Source organism: Taudactylus pleione, unplaced genomic scaffold (assembly GCF_031769625.1).
Source record: "Taudactylus pleione unplaced genomic scaffold, aTauple2 ptg000010l, whole genome shotgun sequence".
In the NCBI taxonomy this organism is placed as follows: domain Eukaryota; kingdom Metazoa; phylum Chordata; class Amphibia; order Anura; family Myobatrachidae; genus Taudactylus; species Taudactylus pleione.
In genome coordinates this window covers 897,217-913,947 of record NW_028284413.1, presented here as the reverse complement: position 1 = coordinate 913,947, position 16,731 = coordinate 897,217, and the positions used below count along the sequence as shown (strand labels likewise).

Here is a 16,731-nt window from a genome sequence, read left to right as displayed (position 1 = left end):
ATGTATCAGCGCAATGTGTAGCGCTAACCTGAATTACTTGTGAGTTTCAGTCCCACTTGAGCATTGTCCTGCCGACTACATGACAACTCTCTCTGCAGTAACAGCAGAGAGATTTAGCAGAGGGACATGCTATACACTAGCGGTAATCCCGAGTGAGATACATGTACAGTGCCCGATAGTACAGGGCGGCACAACACAGACAGGAGGACGCGGCCACGCTATACACTAGCGGGAGTCCCAAGTGCGATCTATGCGCAGTGCCCGGCTAACTGGGAGGCACGGCATAGATAGGTAGACGCGGGCACGCTAACTAGGTGCTTCTACAGCCGCTTGAATCAACGGCAGGGAGAGATCCATATGCCCTATATTAGACATCCATTGTCAATAGGAGGCTTTACAATAAACTGTACATGACATCTGTGTTTCCATTGCATGATACAATTTTATAGCACCAAATGATTACTCAGCTCTGCATACCAAAATCTGTTTGAAGAACATACAAACAGAATTGAGCAACTTGTAGATATCTCTACAAAAGAGATTATTGAAACATTGTTACTTGAGACTTTTGAGATTATACTAGCTATATAAATATCTTGGGATTTCTGCTACATTGTTTGAGGGAATTTATCTTGTTACTCCATTCAACTTGATAACCAATACCACCACAATTGGTGAAGGAAATATTATTATCCTCATGGAGTTTCCCCCGTCTGAATTATAGCACAACATACTGATATATAACACATAATATACAAATAAATAACAAAGACACAAATTAGAGACACAGTGGTCATAAAAAATATTTTTTATTATTTTTTTTTTAATATCACTTTTTTCCAATCTTTTTCACCACTCTATTGAATTTTAAAAAAATTCTATGCAATTTACTAAGAGTTAATAAAAGTTAAGTTTTAATAACAACATGATTCAAGCCTTACATTAATGGTTCTCGGTGTCCACCTAATACTCTCACCTTTCTTCTAAATCAAAGAATCTCTTCCTTTGATTTTATTTGTTCTTTTCATTATAGGTATATATGAGTATACAGTGAGATAGGGAGCAACCCAATATCTCATACGGAATAATATATATTAAAAGATCTGTACCTTAAACATAAATTATTAAATCCTATTAACAATAAGAGACATCAAAGAGACGTGGGAACCTTCTTTTCTTGTAAATACAAGTAAATAAATACATCTATATGTAAATTCTGTGTGGAACTACTTCCATTGTATTATACCAAAAAATAGTAGCTAACTCCAGCAGGTTACTCATGTCTTCAGATGGTAACATGTGCCCTCTGATTCAATCTTGTTAATATCTTTGGGTATGATGGTTACTAAGGTTTCCACCTCATCCCTTGATTTACACAGATTATGTGGCTGGTTGACTTCAATTAGCTACAGGGCTTATACTGCAGGTAATTTGTCGCACTACTCAATTCAATTAGCTGCGGGAACCTGGCCCACTAATAGCCAGAGCCAGGATTTTTCCTCACAGCCACAAGAGCTGCGAGGAATAAAAAAAATGCATTAAAATACAGATTCTGCATTTTAAAGCACAGGGAAACCCATTGATTCCATACTTTATGCAGAATCAGTAGTTTAGCGCCCATTACCTAAGTGTTTACAATGCGTGGAACAGGCTAATTTATTGAATAGCTATTCCCCGTCGGCTAGATCAATATGGTGTGGGGAACATCCTGCGGCTAATTGAATCCCCCCAAGTCTCCATTTCATCTGGTTTTAATCAGCCACAGGACCTGTGCAATTCATATGTGTATCTTATTAAAGGGATGATCTGGCAACTCTAATGGTACTGTAACTGTTAGAGTGTGTGTTTCTCTCATCAGTTAAACTCTGATACAGAGGGCCTGATTCAGAGCCGCTCGTAAGCGGCAGTACGCTCGTTCCGAGCGATGTACGCCCATCTGCGCATGTGTACGGTTTATAATACGCATGCGTGAACCAGTCAGTGCGGCCGAAAATCGTTTGTTCGCTATATAGCGAATGCCTGCTATTTTGAGTGACAGGATGAGGCGTATGTGGGTGGTAACAGGGGAAGGTGCTTTAAAACGGGGAGTGGAATTAAGAACGCAGGCGTGCTTAAAGGTCAAAACGGGTGTTTTATGGGTGTGCATAATTAAAACAGCAGCGTCATTGACCACGTCACCTGGTTGATTTATAGTCAGAACTGCTCGCAATATAGTGGTAGGAAAAACCAACCACAAGAATAGCGAGCAGTTCATATGCTGATCGATGTACTCGATTAATCTAATAAATAGCGGACATGACGTATGATACGAGCGGCCAGGGGGCGTATTTTTCAAATAAACGTCCGCATGTTTTGTTCGCTCGTTCAGACATGGAGGCGTCAACAGAACGCAAAGAGCGAACGGTTCATTTGAATAGCCACCCCCTTTTTCTGAACGAGCGAGCGCTAATTGCGTCCGGCTCTGAATCAGGCCCAGTGTTCTTCCCTAGCAAAGATCCCATTAGGAGGAATTTGTCCTATTCTGTGCTCTGTCACAGAGAAGGTCTTCGCTATTTGGCTTCTATTTCAGGATTTCAGTTTATCAAGGCAATTAGATGTACTGAAACTATAATTCCAAAACAGCCATAAAACTAGCAGTACCATGGTATATTGCTCTGCACTTACACTTTATTGGCAATGCTATATAACCTTCTTACTTTGTTGTCACATCGGCTTGTTGAGGAATGACTGACTGCACAATTCTATATTCCATTAGTAAACACTTAACTAAATGTTTGCATATGTTTCACAGAATCCTGGTTCTGAATTAAACAATGAAGCTTTAAATGGATAGGTTGATTTAACTGCGAAAAGGGAACAGCTGTGATGACTAAATATAAATTGGTGGTATCATTTCAGCATTTTGTATCATGTGGAGGCATTTAGCTGTACCTGTCACATGTTATGAATGATTTCCCTGGGAAAAGCTAATGGTTTAGAATGCAAATCTACCTTACCTAAAAGTCTCTTTTTCACTTCACTACAGGGAGAGAAATGAAATGTTATGTTGTTTGGGGTATATATATATTGTGGCAGTATCACCAGAAATGGCACTGGTGAGCAGCAGATTCTCTGTAGGGCAGGAGAGATCCACCCACACAGGTTAGAAATGCTAAGTTTTACCACACCTAGTGGCTGCCTTGTGGAGAAAGCTCAGGTGAGGGCTAATGAGGCAGACCTACAGTCAGGCTGCATGTGGAATCAGTCCAAGAAGGACTGGCAGCTACAGAGCCCAGTTTGCCTGGAGGCCATTGGGAGCCTGAGTCCAGACCTGCAGGTGGCAGGGAGGACCGAAAAACTCCAAACACTGTATACATTGAAGCAGCTAAGCTGCAGGCTGAGGAAGCCATAGCCTATACAAGGAAGAGACAGGGAAGGCCACCAAGACTGACTGTGTTGTGTAGTTGTGGCAGCCAAGCCAAGCCAGGCTGGAGCTGGCGATAGACCTGCAGAGAAGCAGGCAGAGATTTTATTGGCAGACTAACTGCACCATTATAGTCAGGGGTTAAGAATTGAGTTAGACTCCCTAAATAGGGGCTAGGCTGTTTATTATTTTATTTTCATTTTTGATTCTCCCTGACAAGTAAAGCTCCATTTATTTGATTTTACCACGGAAGTTGTGTGTGGACCCTCATCAAACCACCTAAACACTGCACCAATCCACCCTCTACCAGTAAGTACATGTTAAGAAACTGTTTTTGCAATCACAATGTATGTGGCTTAGATGGATTCTTTGTAGGCCAAATATATACTGTATAGCATGCATTAACAGTTTTATCAAAATGTGGTCACATAGAAAATTATGATAAACAGGTCAGACATTTAAAACTAAAATAAATAAGATACTGTACATGCTGTATAACTGTATTGTAAAAATGTGATTATGAATTGTAAGATGCATAGTAACGACTGCAGGCATGCAACATGCATCAAGTTATGCACCACATGTTTTGTATGAGCTCAGTGATAGGGCTTATTGAGATGAGCAGCTAATGAGCAAAGTATTTGTTCAACCATGTTTATTCATGTGAAAATGTATAGACTCCAAGTCATAATAAAATGATATTGAATTTATGGTCTGCTTCCTACTGGTAGATAACCAGGCATACATTAAAGCTGCATTGCCATCTAATGCTATTTTACTCTCCCCCCTTTACCAGGACATCAAAGCCTGCTTGGTGGTTTGTTTCAAACCCGGCTGGGGACTAGGGAAATGTAAAGCTATGAGGAAGATAACCAAGTAGAAGCCTTAAGCACGGACATTGAGGCTTCTGATTGGTCCTCTCTCCTACACCTCCTTTTGCAGCCATTATTAAATTGATCAACAAAAATAATTCATCACTTCAGAGGGAAATGTGGCTTTAAAGAGCTTCCTATTCCCTAATCAGCCTGCTTGTGATGCAGAACATGCAACAATCCAGTGTATATAGGATATACATTTACATAAATACAGTATATTTGTGATAACATTTCTCATAAGGGCTCAGTCAGTAGAGCAATTAGAATTTGCTAGCACAATGGGACTAATGCAGAGTTGAATGCAAGTTGGCCATAATAGCACCCATATTGAGTATAAGGAACTAGATGAATATATTTTCCCATATGTAGCTTTGTAGTCATCTTTGTGAGCGCATTGCCCCTATAACTATGTTTTGTTTCATAGCCATCTTCATTATCAGGGTGCACTTGCAGCAGCATGTTCCCAGGTGCTAGAGATCTGTGTGAAAACAGGCTTAATTATGGGTTGGGTATGAAATACCAGTATTCGGGATACCTGCTGTCAAAATGCCGAGAGCGGCATCCCGATGCTCAGTATCCCGACAGGGATTGGGTAGGTATACTAACTCTTCCCCCTTCTTAACCTACAAAGCTTTCTTGAAAAAGCTCCCAGAGCTGGAACGAAACGCGTCAAAGGGGTTCTATTGATTGTGACAAGCTCTGACAGTACTTGAAAATTGATTTATATTTATTCTCTATTCACCACCCAACTCTTGCTACAAGAGCTGGGATTGCCAGCTTATTGAGAGTGCTATGAGCTGTGAGCCAGGACGTGTGGGAGAGCAGCGGTAGCTACAGCTACAGCGAGGACACGAAACCGCTGCAAGTTCACCACACCAGCCAGGTAGGCCGCTTGCCTGAGCCATTGCCCCATACAGCAACCAGCTACACCTTAACAGCTGACAGCGTTATCTCAGGGAGAGAGCGGTGCAGCTGCAGCATCGACGGGGACAAGAGACCGCTGTCACATTGCGGTGCCGACCAGGTGTGTGTCCTGTCTGCAACCGCCACCTCAACTTCTCCAGAAAAAGGTGACTTGTAGCAGTGGATTTACATTGTGTGGTCACTATTTGAGTGAGTGTGCCCAAACATACTGAGCGTTATATTCATTTACACAAATATCTCTGGTGCACTACAGATAGCAGCCAGCTACGGATATACTTGTGCAACTGTTGGACATCCAATAAAGGGAGGTTGCTGCCGCTATCGCTACTAATTTACATATTCACTGTGTGATAAGGTGCTTTGGTGGATTTCTAGTGACATAAAATAAACAGCATTTCTATAAAAGGAACTTTTATGCAGCAATCACAAAGCTGTGACTTGGATGAATTGAGTGGCGAGCAACTAATAACAATTGTATCCAGGTATAGATACATTTATTCCAGTGATTCAGAGCTGTCACATCAATTGCAATTTATTTGCTCATTTTATTATTTTTATAGAGATCTACTATGTATATGATTATGTCATATTTATTGTTATGTGTATAATAAATGTTTTTGTGATTCAGAGAAGTTTGGGAGTGGATCAATCAGGTTAGGTGGTTCTCTAGCAGCAGCAGTGCAACCTATTTCTTATCCCTTCTTAACCTAACCCCATACCTCCCAACATGACCCTCTCCAGGAGGGACAAAATGGTCTGGTCCTGGACTTCCCTGGTAATTTATGATTGGTGGCGGCTCCAGGGGTGGGGCTGCAGTACAGTACAATATTCAAATAGGGGAATCACACCAACTACCAGTGAGTCCCAGCCAGTGATGTTTGGCAGTGTTTGAAATGACAATTGGTGTGGCTCCCCAATTTGAATTTTGAACTGCGCTGCAGCTCCACCTCTTACCAGGGAAGTCCAGGACCAGAGCATTGTGTCCCTCCTGAAGAGGGTCATGTTGGGAGGTATGTAACCCTCCATTCTTTCACCCTAACCCTCCTTGTTAGTTCCTAAACCTAACCATCCCCCCTTGGTGCCTAACCCCCTCCATTGATGCCTAAGCCTATCCTCCCCCCCAAAGCCTAATCGTAACCAAGTCATAGTGTCTACCTAAACCTAAGCCTCCCCCCACTTGGCTAACAGCTAAGACGTCCAGAATGTCGGCTGCTGAGATTTTGCATCGGAATCTAAACTGATAGCGGGATTTTGATGCCTATCTTCAATAGCCAGCATCCTGTCCGCCGCTATACTAATTACATCCTCTTAATTATGTGTATGCACAATTCTGCACCGCAGAAGCTCCATGAACACTCTGCTTTCTGATCTCTGCCTATAAGTGAGAATACATCATTAAAGCCATGTTTTACCCCTTCAATCTCAAGTGCGATACAACAGAATTGCAAAAATCTCAGCTTGTGCATGTGATTGGTTCCAGAGCATCACACAGTGAAAACATGCAAATGGACTTGTGTTGAACTTTTCCATTAGCATTTAAAAGTGCACGCCTCCTCTCCATGCTCAGTACTCACCTCTGAAAACTACAAGTGGGCCTTGGAAATGGTAAAACAGAAAATCCTGGATTGGCGCTAGGTATAAGAACCAATAATGAATTCATATATTGTACAGAGATACAGAACAATCTGTAAAAGTAATTTTTACAGTTGTGTAGCTCTCATTCAAGGAATATGTCTACTTTAGAGATCTCCTCAGAAAATATATAAAAAATGAACATAAACACAATCTACAGTGTAATATGTCAAATTGCAGAAAAATTAACCCTGTGTGCATGCACTAGGGATGTAAATAAAAACTGCAAGCAATATGTTTGGTGGAAGATATAGATAATTGCCAGATCCCTGTAGGTAGTGACTTATCGGGAGACACATATGAGGGGAATCGATATGAAAAGCTGGCTGTCGGGATGCCTCCTGTCTATATACTGACAGCGGCATCCTGATGGTTGGTATCCTGACAGGGGTCGGGTAAGTATATTCACCCTCCCCCCTAACCCTCCCTTCTTGTAGCTTAACTCTAACCCTTCCCACCCCACACCCTAACCTTCCCCGTTAGTGCCTAAACCTGTCTTTCCCATTTGTGCCTATACCTAATCCTCCCCCCTTAGTGCCTAACCGTAACCCCCCAGTGGTGCCTAACCCTTCCCCCTAGGGGTGCCTAACCCTAACCTCCCCAAAAACCTAATGCTAACCCCGCTATGCTATCTAAACCTAAGCCCCCCCCTCTTGGCTAACACTAAGGCGCGCCCCAGACTTACCTTTTTTGGGCTGGTATCCTTCTGTGTTCTGGGATCGGAATTAAGATAGGCATTGGTAGTTCAACGCCTATCTGAAGTGCCATGTCACACTTTCAGCGTTGGGATTGATACCGACGGCATCCCGGCCACCGGTCTCATAACTACATCCCATATGAGGGCATATATTGACGTATTTAATGTCATTAGCTCCAATGTCAAGTGTCCACATTAGAACATAAGGTGTCCAAATAAGAACACCAGCAGTAGCAGCAAACAAAGTACTTCCAGAGAGGGGGTTTCCGAATTATCGATTTTAAAATGAGTGTGGCCAGCCCACGAAGAGGGCAAATTTAGCACATAAGAAGCTATAGTCGGTCTAATGCAAAGTACAGTGTATGTAATACTTCAGACATATACAGTAAGTTGTTAGATGTGGCAGTAGTGCCAGCCAACCTGAGCTGTTTTCTTTTTCCAGATGTGGGCATCATTCCACAATCCAAGTCCTGTTCTGCATAGCATATACATTTATGAACACATTGGTCTCCTTATACTGTACAGTGGATAGTGTATGTAATACAGTATTTATGAACACTGAATATGGCCTATAACAGTGTCTCAAACTCAGTTTTTAGGGACCCCTTAGAGTGCATGTATTCCAGAACTAGTTGGTGCACAGATGTATTAATTACTGTCTGTCATAGGTGGTGCTAATTATCTCAATTGTGATACTGAGTAGGGATGTAAAACATGCACTTGTAGGGGTCCCTGAAGACCAAGTTTGGTAAACACTGGTCTATAGTATAGGCCGTAGGGGAGAGTCTAACAAAAATCAACTTTCTGTATCCAACATATTTATCTCATATAAATAACATGTGGTCAGGAAAATGTTAAACATCCCATAATACATTTACATGCGTAATATACAGTAAGCAGGAGATAGAACTGAACTTTCTAAGCACACATTTTCCCAGCTCATGGTAAGATGTCTGTCCCTTGCCTGGCAGATGCGCTCTAGTCTCTCTGGTCCGGTGTGCTGATTGGGCTTCAGATCTACAGACACAGCAGACTTGGTAGTAGATTCTGCTGCCACAAGCACAGCAGCTCCATTCCGCCCCTTATACTACATGTTGTAGCCACAGATCTAGTTAAATTGTTATTAGATACTTTGCTATAGTCATGATTGGAGCTGCTGGTGGAACTGGATGAATTTCTGGTCAGCTCACTGACATCCACAATGACCCAAAATAGAGAGGCAAATGATAGTGTAATATCGCTTTTTATTCCAACACACAAGTTAACATACAATGAGACTAAAGACATGTATCCAAAAAATAACTGAAATAAACTCCATCCACATACAGAGGTAATGTATGTTTTTTTATAACAGGTGTATCGATACTGTATGTTAAACCCGTGTACCGCACAGCAGGACAGCATCCAGAATTAGACCTGAAGTTGCAGTGTCTATAGTCTCAAAAATTGAAGAGCTTTGCATTGTATGACCTCAGGAATACTTGTACAAACTGAGGTACACTTTGGCTCCAAGGGTGATTTTGTACTCTCCAATGGCCATGTTGTGTTCCACAAATTGCATCCACTGTGTACCACTTGTTGTGGTAGAGAATTTAACCCCTAGTAATCTTTCCTCCTGACAAGCAAAAATCATCTGTTTTTCTGAACATTTTTGTGAGTATTACCTGACACCAACATCTAACAGTGAGATAGGACTGCAGACATACAGTAGGCTACCTACAGCATACACATACATTACAAATGTTAAGATGTAGCAACTGTAATATTCATCAAAGATGCCTGTGTCAATGGGGAGACTTTTTTAAAACTTTATTAATCTTCCACAAACTGTATACAACCAGAAAACATTTTAAGAAGCCTAAACAGTTTAAGCTAGAAATAAAATAACTTGTAAAAAAGTTCAGGAACATTGATTATTTTGATATGACAAAGTGCATACATAATTTAAACACATATAACATTTTACGTTACTATGCTTCAACAATTCCTGCATTATGCGTGTGTAAATAAGTACTAATAGAATGTAAATTTATCACCAGGAACCATCTAAAAAAAAGTCAATGTGTGTGTGTGCGTGCGCGTGTGTGTGCTAGTATCATTACACTGCATCTTAGGGTGAACGCTTTTGTAAGCACACTTTTTGAATTACCTCTTCTTACTGGTGTTTATTAATATATTTTTAAAATCTTAGGATAGAAGTAATTGCTGTGTATCTGTCACCAGTTGGCACAAATTCATCTATTTCAGCATGTAGGGTCCTCTTTCTGTCCAAATTATAGGGTCTGTTTAGCAATAATTGCAATATTGGCTCAAATATTTTCAGGCAAAATTGACACATTTATTAGCTATTTTTTCCTACCTTTCAGGGACAGCGGCTGCATTAATGCGCTGACCATGTGGAGCCCTAATAGGTAGTCTTTTTGTGTTTTCAGAAGATTGTGCTGCTCCGATTAGCATTGCACATGTTCCAACTTCAGATCGAGAAGGCACATACTTATGCCTATCTCTTCACAGCATATATAGTGTATAGTGTAAATATTTATATGTACTATAAAGTATATAGCCCTTTCCGACACTTGTCTGGCCATATGACCCCTCCCCATATGCTCCACTGTCTCCAACTAAGCTGTACTGGCTATATTATATGTGTGTGTGTTATACACACCGAGAGCGACATGGATACATACATATCATATGCGCTGAACACTAGCAGTTTTATTCCCGAATGGGGGAAGGAGAGTGGGAGGAGTTACAGCCGCCAGCAAGGACTGATTGGATGAGAGCCATCTGTCCCTGCAGTTTTTAGCTGAGATGAAGATTTCCCTCATATAGTGCCACTTCCAGATGGTGTTATATAAGGTAACTATGTAGGGATTTACTTAACGTTTTTCTGCTTGTGTGCAATGGCTTGCTCTCTACACCGCGATGTTATAGGAGTCAGGCCTAAATGAAAGAAAATAATTGTGTTATTGAAACTTTAGTTTCTGCATGTTCTAAGACCTAAGATACTAAATAGAGCACTTAATCTAAAAAGAAAGCTCTGCTGCTCTCCCCCTGTAGAATCACACCATAGGTCTTGGCATCCACAGTCAATATATTACTGATAGCAATTGCAGCACTTCAGATCAGGCTTACATTTTTGGAGAGGAACAGATCTAAGGAGGCAGTGATGCAGGGATGACCTTCTGTTCACTTTGCACTTTATTGGCTCTATTAAGGCTGAATTCTATCTATCTCTGTCTGTCCATCCATTCGTCTATCTATCTATCTATCTATCTATCTATCTATCTATCTATCTATCTATCTATCGTATCTCTCTATCGAGAAAGTGAGAGAAATAGAGAATGCTCATTGGGTCCTGGAGTCATAGAGAGCAACACTACGCAGACAAAAGTGATTGGACACTGACAGCAAATAGATCAACAAGATTTTACTGACGTCAGTACTTTGTAAGTCCACCACGTGCAGAGACCCTTCTTGGCAAACTGTCCACAAATTCCTGGACAACAGCAGGCGGTATGTTTTGCAGTACAATGACCAACTGTAACACAGAAGGTCGAGTCGGCCTAGAATGTACCCATCACTCCAATTCCTCCCATAGGGTCTCAATGTGGTTAAGATCTGGACTCTGAGCTGTCCAGTCCATCTGGGTTACCGAATTTTCTGTATACCAGTCCAGTGTCACTCAGGAAACATGACAGGTGGCATTATCGTCCTGATAAAAACATTCATTGTTGCCATAGAACTGCCACAATGTAGGGAGCACAGAGTTATCGAGAACATCTCTATACTTCTTATTTTATACCTTCACGAACACGTGTCTGCTGTAGGAGCACAACATTTTGCTTGCGCTGGGGTGTCCAATCACTTTTGTCTATATAGTGTATATCTGACCCTGCTCAAGGGCAGTAGCCACATCTATTACCAAACTCAGGAAGAGAGCAGAGCTTTTTCTCCTGAATGAATTTGGACAAAAATCCCAACAGATCCTGAGTAGGACTCTTCCTGCAACACAGATTATAGATAATACTTATTAATATCACTTTAATATCATTCACTGAAAACAGCCCATGACACTGGAACTGAGAGAAAATATAATCGATTTATTTCTACTAAATGTAATAGCAAAATTGTGGACTGAACGATGTTTGGGAATCTGCGCAGGTGACAGACCCGTTCTGTGCATATGCAGAATGGGTCTGCGAATCCACTTGCAAACTGGCAGCAGACTGTCAGTGATTGACAGTCTGCTGCCGTTTGGGGGCGGTGACAGCCTTCGTTAGCTGAAACGGAGGCGTGTCGCCACCGTTGGGGGGGGGGAGAGGCCAGGATTTCTGTCTGGTGTCAGAGATATCATGGCCTCTTCCGCTAAACTCCGGCGGCTGGCTGCGGGACCCTATGGGTCACCGCAGCTGGCCGATGGTTCCCAGATTCGGTTAAGTAATGCACAGGGGGCGTGATGCCTCCTGTGCATTACCATATCTGCCTAAATGCAGCTTTGCAATTACGATCCTTACAGAATCAGGCCCTGTGTGAAAACAAATTGCTTGTCTGTTAAGGTTTACAATTTATAGGTTCATACACAAAATGGATTGTTTTGTACCTGTGATGCAGTATGTACAAAGATCTACAGTATAGTAGATCTATAGTAAATGCAATTTCAATGCACACTGACACTTCCAAATACCTGATGGACCATGAAGGCAACAAGCAACGTTCAGGTTTTATATAATGCAGGTGTGGTGCCCTTGACTATCAGCTCTGCTTTTGTGTGTAACCTCTGGCATACATCTGATCATGTAGAATTTAGTTTGCAGCTATGGGACTTGCATTATTAAAATGTGGTATGCAAGGGAAAGTATGCAGCCAGGGGTTTCCATCTCAGTGAAATGGCATACCTAGCTGATGAGTGTGTCCAGGGTTCGTAGAGCCACGAGATGCTCACATCCAGCTAACACTTAGTTACCATCTTGGATCAGGTATGCCAACTGCTCATTAATATTGTGATGCAGCCCGAGTTTTCTGTCACCTTTATTGTATTGAAGATGCTAGTGGAATCGTTGTCCCTTATTATTCATGGGAAATGCTTCATGTATTCTCCATAAATGGCTGCAGGCAGATCCGTGTGTGTGACAGTCATCCCCAAGAGAAGCAAACTGCTTATCCCATGTGCTGCAGGCAACTAATGGTTAAATCAGTTCTTCAAGTTCAGAAATGTATACACATTGCAATGTAACTACCATTGTAACCCCCAACTAGCAAATCAGAACAACTACCACATTCACCCAAAGGTACAGTACCTGCACTATGGTCAATTCGCATGCTAGAAAAAGTTTTCAATTTGAGTGTTCAACACCTCTTGAGTCCGGAGCACTGTTTGGACCACTGCCTAGCCATTGGGTCAGTGCTTTTGACACAAAAAGTGCTGAGGTGTTAATTTCACATGGCTGGAGAATTAACCCCATGGTACAGCTAGTCACAGCAAGATGAATTTTCACACTGACATTTTATTTAAGGCTTTTTATATGGAAGTTGCAGCTATCATTTACCACTAACGTAAAAATCTGTATACTTGCTAAACTGTCATTACCTCCACACAATCAGAATTTTATTTATCAGTTTAATGTTTAATGCTAAAGCTGCACACACACACAACGATTTTGTTACCAACAATTTTATGAACGATTTTATGAACGATTATCGGTCAGATTTTTTAAAGTGTAATGAACGATTTTTTTGAACTACAAACGATTTTTGCATATTCACTTAATGAAAATCGTTGAGTTGACAAGTCTGACTAAACTACAAACCACAAATGTGAACGCGCATGAACGATAATCGTTCATCGTTTGACTCAGAAGTGAACGATTTTTTAAAACAATTATCGTTAAACGATATCGTTTAACGACAATCGTTCAAAAAATCGTTGTGTGTGTGTATGCTCTTAAGTCATAATATGTAGACTGATTGTGATTAGGATACAGTTGCCTTCTGTAAATAACCACTAGCATTAATCACAAATAGCTAAAAAATTTTATTTTACTCTGGGGGTGGAATGTTTATCTGCTGATTAAAATATACCTATGTGAGTGTGCATGTGCCTGTGTATATCTGTGTGTATATGTGGTAGGGAATATAGATTGTAAGCTTCAATGGTGCAGGGAATGATGTAAACTACAAATATTCTCTGTACAGCGCTGAGTAATTGGTAGCACTACATAAATAAACAAAAGATATCTATGGTAGTTTTTTAAAACATAGCTGTGAGCAATTTTATTGCTTTTTATTTTGACGTTATTCTGCAAGTTCTGAGGCCTCCAAAGGCCAGTTTTGGATAGACTAATAGTTTAAGGTCCCTTTTAAAATCATGTATATAGTATTGTTGCATGCCTGCTGGGTTCTGCTATGCCGAGTTCAAATATACTGTATATGCACCTGCAGTGGACACTGAATGTAACATTGATCATTAACTTGCAATGCATTTCCTTTTTTCACGCAGACAATGCACTAAGGACACTGCATCAATATGCTCTATGTTGCATCACATTTTTTTCTGCAAATGCAATCAGTTTGGAACACACCAGAGCAGAATGTGGCTGACACACTGCAATAAGCGTGAATGAGCTGGAATGTGTGGCATCTCTCCTTTTATATAGATACGAGGCTACTACTGGAAGTCCATCTTTATATTAGGACTATTTACAAAGTCAGCAGGTAATTATGATTATGTTTTATAAAATGCAGATTGTCTGGGACTATAGTGGATAACATATACACAGGGATCTGTAATCATATGAAAGAGACAGAACAGACATTTAAGCCTTTGGTACTATACACTAATAACGTAATGCTAACACACATAAACATAAATATATTACTGCAGTAACCCAATGAAAAATAAAGCTTGTAGCATAACTGCAGAAAGGACATTGATACATCAACAATGCTGAGTTTTTAACTGTTACAAACAGATGTACATTTTATATTTTCCCATTGTAATCACAACATCAATTAGCAGCACTTAAACTGTTACAGTTTTCATAGTTTTTCTTGGGATGGCAACGATCACAAAAAAAAAAAAATTGTTTGCATCTAGATTTTGTCTTTTCATTCTAAGACATATTGCACTGAATCTGGGTATGTTTCAGATTTCAACAGAATATCTTCACCATAATGCACTTGTGTAGAACAGAAAACTAACAACATTATAAAAATAGAAAGAAAATATTACTAAGAGACCAAATCTTCAATTGGTCGACATACTGCAATATCTCTTGATATGCAGTGTTTCACATTTTGTTCATTCCCTTCTGCTGTTTGAGGCTTCTTCTACTGCAAGTATTTCTTCATGAAGTTACAGTTTACTGTACTTTCCATTTATGGAAAATGACTAAGGCAAAACAATCTTGCATTATATACTATGCCGGCCTTTGGAAATCTTCTTTTGCTGCAAAATAAATAAATTAAATAATTAAAAACAAATATAATAAATGCCCACACAGGATTGCACACATGATTTTTACATGCTGATATCTACACTAAATTTCACGAGGAATACCATTCCAAACTCTATATTTTAAGAAGTAAAGTACTCATCATCTCAGGTACCTGTATTGTATTATTTAAGTCATCAATATTATTACTTCACATAATGAATATTTGTGTGCTATATATACAGCAAATAAAAACATATATATATATATATATATATATACCGTCATCGCCGCAACTATTCTTGAAATCTTCCTTATACCACTCTGCTGCTTGTATTGTTAAGTTACTGTACATATTATTGTATTATGCCATTATACAGATGTACTGGTTGTACAGTACTGGAGGAAAAACTGCTATATAGCATGGACAAAATGCATCATAGATTAAGTCTGTAAATGTAGCATGTTTTGACTGCACTGCATTGCACCATTGAAGAAGATTAATAGAAAGTACTTCCCGGGGTGCACTCACCAGTCCTCATACAATTTTTTTTTTTTAATTCCATATCCATCTAGAAACAAAGCAGCATCTAGATGGATATGGAATAAAAAAAAATTTGTATGAACACTGGTGAGTGCACCCCTGGAGGTACTTTCTATTTTTGTAAGGACTTTTTGGTCCTATTTGGGTAGTCACCCCAGCATATTGTGAAGTATGACGTGAGTGTGGACCAATCTGTGTATATATATATATATATATATATATATATATATATGTATATATATATATAAATATATATATATATATATATATACTAGAATCAAACACATGGGTGTTATGGTCACTCATTAGCATAGCATATCATTTCCTTTGATGTACTCTTACTTTGTCTAAAAAGTAATCTGTAATTATTAACAAGTGAAATAAGTTTTATGGTGAACTATAAATGCTATTTAAATCTTTACAAATTTGTATATCAACAGTTGATTGCTAGTCTGATAACACTTCTACCTCTTTCAAACAGGCAATCAGTAGTATGATAGAGCTGAGCAGAGCAGTATCATTGGGGTCTTCAAAAGAACCCCCATATCGAGAAAGCGCAGTGCACCAGTTAAGTAAAGCTATGTGTTTTGTCTTAACATACTGAACTTTAAGTTTTAGCTAGAATAATTTAATTGTTCTATATCAGTAATGCACTATTTGTTCTATCATTAATATAATTGTTGATTTGTAAGGCAATGTGGTGCTCCACAGCACAGGATATACATAAAATGGATACAAAAGTTAGACAAAACAAGTGTACACATGAAAACAAAAGGCAGAATCGGACTTGCTCATGAGAGAGCTTACATTCTAATTCTCAGAGGGCACAGCTGAAACAACAGGAGGAAGTGTAGCGGATATTGGAACAATTATGAGAGCCCATTAGTGTGGTTATTATAGATGGAAGGATGTAAGCACTAACGAAGAGAGGTGTTTTCAGAGACTGTTTAAATATTTGAAGGCAGTGGTACAGTTTGATCAGCCGTGGTATGGAAAGAGTTTAGTGACACAATAATAGTATAGTAGGCGGGAGTGAGAGGTGGGGCAAGGCACAGGTCAGAGGTAGATCTAAGAGGCCAAGATGAAGAGTATTTTGAGATGTGCCTTGAGATGGATAAATAGGTGATGTTGTTGATAGCTTTGAAGAATATTTCAATTTGATTCTAGAGGAAATATGGAGCCAGTGTAGTGATTTACAAATTGGTGCAGCAGATGTGGAGTGA

General features: G+C 39.9%; 1 long non-coding RNA gene across 1 annotated transcript in view; it reads right to left on the bottom strand.

Annotated features, from left to right (window-relative positions):
- Positions 1 to 8,755: 8,755 nt before the first annotated feature.
- The window catches only part of LOC148542644 (uncharacterized), a 96,857-nt gene continuing 88,881 nt past the window's right edge, over positions 8,756 to 16,731 (bottom strand). The window contains exon 2 of the long non-coding RNA XR_015877701.1: positions 8,756 to 14,978. This is a non-coding gene — a long non-coding RNA (uncharacterized LOC148542644). The remainder of the gene's footprint in view (positions 14,979 to 16,731) is intronic.